Here is a 5,710-nt window from a genome sequence, read left to right on the forward strand (position 1 = left end):
ATGCAGCTTGCATTCTATTCAGACTCTGAGAAATCATATTGACTTGCTGAGTCAATATTTTATTCTGAGCCAGTATGCCATTCAGAGTATCAATTTCAAGAACTCCCTTCTTCATAGGCGTCCATTACTCACAGGATTCCTCTCAGAAGTGTACATGAACTGGTTATTAGCAACCATGTCAATGAGTTCTTGAGCTTCTGCAGGCGTTTTCTTTAGGTGAATGGATCCATCTGCAGAAGTATCCAATGACATTTTAGCCAATTCAGATAGACCATCATAGAATATATCCAGGATGGTCCATTCTGTAAGCATGTCAGAAGGACACTTTTTGGTCAGTCCTTTGTATCTCTCCCAAGCTTCATAGAGGGATTCACCTTCTTTCTGTCTGAAGGTCTGAACATCCACTCTAATCTTACTCAGCTTTTGAGGAGGAAAGAACTTGGCTAGGAAAGCCTTGACCAGCTTATCCCAAGAGTTCAGGTTATCCTTAGGTTGAGAGTCCAACCATACTCTAGCTCTGTCTCTTACAGCAAAAGGGAAAAGCATGAGCCTGTAGACTTCAGGATCTACTCCATTAGTCTTAACAGTATCATATATCTGCAAGAATTCAGTTAAGAACTAAAAAGGATCTTCAGATGGAAGTCCATGAAACTTGCAGTTCTGCTGCATCAGAGAAACTAATTGAGGTTTAAGCTCAAAATTGTTTGCTCCAATGGCAGGAATGGAGATGCTTCTTCCATGTAAATTGGAATTAAGTGCAGTAAAGTCACCAAGCATCCTCCTTGCATTATTATTATTTCCGGCTGCCATCTCCTCTTCTTGTTCTAAAATTTCTGAAAGGTGCTTGCTGGATTGTTGTAATTTAGCTTCTCTTAGTTTCCTCTTCAGAGTCCTTTCAGGTTCTGGATCTGCTTCAACAAGAATGTTCTTGTATTTGCTCCTGCTCATATGAAAAAGAAGGACAGAAAAATAATAATAACAATAGGGATCCTTTTTACTACAGTATAGAGGTCCTTGTGTGAGTAGATGAATAAATAAATAGAAGGATATGAGAGAGAAAGAGAATTTTCGAAAATAATTTTTGAAAAAGAGTTAGTGATTTTTGAAAATAGTTTTTGAAAAAGGTTAGTAATTTTTCAAAAATTAAAATCAAAAATTAAAATAATTAGTTAATTAAAAAGAATTTTTGAAAAAGAGGGAAGATATTTTCGAAAATTAGAGAGAGAGAGTTAGTTAGGTAGTTTTAAAAAAGATAAGAAGCAAACAAAAAGTTAGTTAGTTAGTTGAAACAAATTTGAAAATCAATTTTGAAAAGATAAGAAGATAAGAAGTTAGAAAAGATATTTTAAAATCAAATTTTCGAAAAAGATATGATTTTGAAAAAGATAAGATAGAAGGATATTTTCGAAAAGATATGATTGAAATTAGTTTTGAAAAAGATTTGATTTTTAAAATCACAATTAATGACTTGATTCACAAGAAATCATAAGATATGATTCTAGAACTTAAAGTTTGAATCTTTCTTAACAAGCAAGTAACAAACTTGAAATTTTTGAATCAAAACATTAATTGATGATGTTATTTTCGAAAATAAAGATAAGAAAAAGATTTTTGAAAAATATTTTTAAAATTTTTGAAAATAAGAAAAATGAAAAGGATTCGATTTTTTGAAAAAGATTTTGAAAAAGATAAGATTTTTAAATTGAAAATTTGATTTGACTCATAAAAACAACTAGATTTTAAAAATTTTTGAAAAAGTCAAATCTAATTTTCGAAATTTTAAGAGAGAAAAAGGGGAAGATATTTTTTTTTATTTTTGAATTTTTAATGATGAGAGAGAAAGACATGAAAATGATGCAATGCATGAAAATTTTGGATTAAAACAGTGAATGCATGCAAGAATGCTATGAATGTCAAGATGAACACCAAGAACACTTTGAATGTCAAGATGAACATCAAGAACTTATTTTTGAAAATTTTATATGCAAAGAAAACATGCAAGACACCAAACTTAAAAATTTTTCATGTATAGACACTATGAATGCAAGAATGCATATGAAAAATAAGAAAAGACACAAAACATGAAAACATCAAGATCAAACAAGAAGACTTACCAAGAACAACTTGAAGATCATGAAGAACACTATGAATGCATGAATTTTTCGAAAAATGCAAGATGAACATGCAATTGACACCAAACTTTAAATCTGACTCAAGAATCAAACAAGAAATATAAAATATTTTTTTATTTTTATGATTTTATGATTTTTTTGTATTTTCTTTTAATAATTTTTTTTTCGAAAATCATTTTGAAAAAGAAAAATAAGGATTCCAAAATTTTTAATATGAATTCCAGGAATCTTATGCTCTTTAGTCTAAAGCTCCAATCAAAGGGTCAGGCATGGCTTAATAGCCAGCCAAGCTTTAGTATGTAACTCAGACATGACACGCCTGACATTCCCTACCAAGAAGAATTAGACATGGCTTTACAGCAAGTCAGGCTTCAATATGCTTCATGAAACACTAGAATTCATTCTTAAAAATTCTGAAGAAAAATATATTTTTGAAAAGAAATTTTTTTTTTTTTTCAAAAACAGATGAGAAATTTTTCAAAGGTTTTTGAAAAATTTTTTGAAAAGAAAACGAACGGAAAATTACCCAATCTGAGAAACAAGATGAACCGTCAGTTGTCCAAACTCAAACAATCCCCGGCAACGGCGCCAAAAACTTGGTGCACGAAATTGTGATCTCAGGCAACGGCGCCAGAAACTCTGTACGCACGTCTTAATAAATCGTTTTTCATTCACAACTTCGATACAACTAACCTGCAAGTGCATTGGGTCGTCCAAGTAATAAACCTTACGTGAGTAAGGGTCGATCCCACGGAGATTGTTGGTATGAAGCAAGCTATGGTCATCTTGTAAATCTCAGTCAGGCGGATATAAAATAGTTATGGAGTTTTCGAAAATAAATAATAAATAGATAGAAACTAAGGATAGAAATACTTATGAAATTCATTGGTTAGAATTTTAGATAAGCGTATAAAGATGCATTCGTTCCTCTGAACCTCTACTTTCCTGCTGTCTTCATCCAATCAATCTTACTCCTTTCCATGGCTGGCTTTATGTAAGGACATCACCATTGTCAATGGCTACTTTTAATCATCTCTGGAAAATGGTCCGATGCGCTGTCACTGCATGGCTAATCGTCTGGAGGCATCACCCTTGTCAATGGCTGCATCCCATCCTCTTGTGAAAATGGTCCAAATGCTCTGTCACAGCACGGCTAATCATCTGAGGTTCTCGATCATACTGGAATAGGATTCACCCTCCTTTTGCGTCTGTCACTATGCCCAGCACTTGCGAGTTTGAAGTTCGTCACAGTCATTCAATCCCATAGTCCTACTCGGAATACCACAGACAAGGTTTAGACTTTCCAGACTCTCATGAATGCCGCCATCAATCTAGCTTATACCACGAAGATTCTAATTAAGAGATCCAAGAGATACTCATTCAATCTAAGGTAGAACGGAAGTGGTTGTCAGGCACGCGTTCATAGGGAATGATGATGATTGTCACGTTCATCACATTCAGGTTGAAGTGCGAATGAATATCTTAGAAGCGGAATAAGTTGAATTGAATAGAAAAACAGTAGTACTTTGCATTGATCTTTGAGGAACAGCAGAGCTCCACACCTTAATCTATGGAGTGTAGAAACTCTACCGTTGAAAATACATAAGTGAAAGGTCCAGGCATGGCCGAATGGCCAGCCCCCAAAACGTGATCAAAGATGATCCGAAGATCATAAGATGTCTAATACAATAGTAAAAAGTCCTATTTATACTAAACTAGTTACTAGGGTTTACAGAAGTAAGTAATTGATGCATAAATCCACTTTCGGGGCCCACTTGGTGTGTGCTTGGGCTGAGCTTGAATGTTACACGTGCAGAGGCTCTTTCTGGAGTTGAACGCCAGGTTGTAACATATTTCTGGCATTCAACTCTGGTTTGTGACTTGTTTTTGGCGTTTAACTCCAGACAGCAGCGTAGAACTGGCGTTCAACGCCCTTTTACGTCATCTAAACTCGGCCAAAGTATGGGTTATTATACATTGCTGGAAAGACCTGAATGTCTACTTTCCAACGCAATTGGAAGCGCGCCATTTTGAGTTCTGTAGCTCCAGAAAATCCATTTTGAGTGCAGGGAGGTCACAATCCAACAGCAACAGCAGTCCTTCTTCTACCTCTGAATCTGATTTTTGCTCAAGTCCCTCAATTTTAGCCAGAAAATACCTGAAATCACAGAAAAACACACAAACTTATAGTAAAGTCCAGAAATGTGAATTTAACATAAAAACTAATGAAAACATCCCTAAAAGTAACCAGATTCTACTAAAAACATACTAAAAACAGTGCCAAAAAGCGTATAAATTATCCGCTCATCACTTAGTCAGGCAAACAGTAAAAGATGGTTGTTGGTGTAAAATGCATAAGTAGTAAAAAGAAAGTAAAAACAAAGCTAATAAACAGAATTGGAGTAAAACAATGATGAGAAAATAGTTAAGGTCTCGTAGATGTTTACTTTTCCGGATTAAAACATCTTACCAACTATTTTAACAACGAGTGATTCATTCTATGGCAAATCATAAGTGATTAAAACCTAATCTCTTAGCGATTTAATCTCCTCTAATACTACTAAAACGCCACAGACAAGGTTAGTTAATTCAGATCAAAGGGTGAAGTTCAGAAAACTAGTTTAGCACCACAAAAACCTCAATTACTCAAAACTAACCGGATTTTATGTCACATATCTAATTAGCCTAGGTAAATTGTAGTTTAGGAGGAGTGTTTTCAAGCTGTAGCTCAAGCGAGATACCTCTCTCGAGAATCACAAGAGCTTATGTAGAATAAGATTCAAACTCTCGTTCCACCCAGATTCATAAGATTAAGAACGAAAATAATACCTTAAAATTGAATCAAACATAAATTAAAATAGAAGAATAATAATCTTAGTCCATAGAAATAAACAGAGCTCCTAACTTTAACCAAGAGGTTTAGTTGCTCATAACTTACAGAGAAAAAATGTGGAAGTGAGGAGTCCCCCTCCCAGAGGAAAGATCGAGTGTGTTCCCTAGGGAGGAAGGAAGTCCCTTATTTATAGTAAAAACCTCTAAGACTAAACCTAGAATTCAAATTTATACTAAATCAAAACAAAATCAAATCTAGATCAAATCAAATCTTTTAATTGAAACTCGAATTCTAAACCTAAAAGATATTATTTGTAATTAAAATTTACAAAAAGAAAATAAAAGAAGCTAAGAAGTGCTAAATCCACTTGAGAGGCCCAAAGAGGAGTGATTCGGGCTGCTGGGGGTGTTTTACTTTAATAATGGGTATTAAATGCCCAAAGGGGAGTGTAACGATGCTGATTCTGGCCCCCTTGCTGGCGTTCAGCACCGAGAGTTACTCCTTCTTGGGTGCTAAATGTTAGGCTCAGCGTTTAGCGCTAGATTTGGCAGTGATTCCAGAAAAAAAGGTATCGACTATTATATATTGTTGGAAAGCTCTGGAAGGTAGATTTCTAACGTCGTTAAGACCGTGTCAATTGGACCTATGTAGATTAAGTTATGCTCGTTGGAACGCTAGGAGTTTAGGGTTGACAGCATCTACTATCCTTTCTTCGTTGTTGTACAAAACTCTGCCAAATTCGCCC

The 5,710-nt window shown here is 34.8% G+C and overlaps 1 non-coding gene across 1 annotated transcript; it reads left to right on the forward strand.

The window, feature by feature from the left end:
• Nucleotides 1–307: 307 nt before the first annotated feature.
• Nucleotides 308–414, forward strand: LOC112760507 (small nucleolar RNA R71). Its single transcript, XR_003180944.1, has one exon. It is a non-coding gene; the product is annotated as a small nucleolar RNA R71 (small nucleolar RNA).
• The last annotated feature ends 5,296 nt before the right edge of the window (nt 415–5,710 follow it).

This window comes from Arachis hypogaea, chromosome 16, assembly GCF_003086295.3.
Source record: "Arachis hypogaea cultivar Tifrunner chromosome 16, arahy.Tifrunner.gnm2.J5K5, whole genome shotgun sequence".
In the NCBI taxonomy this organism is placed as follows: Eukaryota; Viridiplantae; Streptophyta; class Magnoliopsida; order Fabales; family Fabaceae; genus Arachis; species Arachis hypogaea.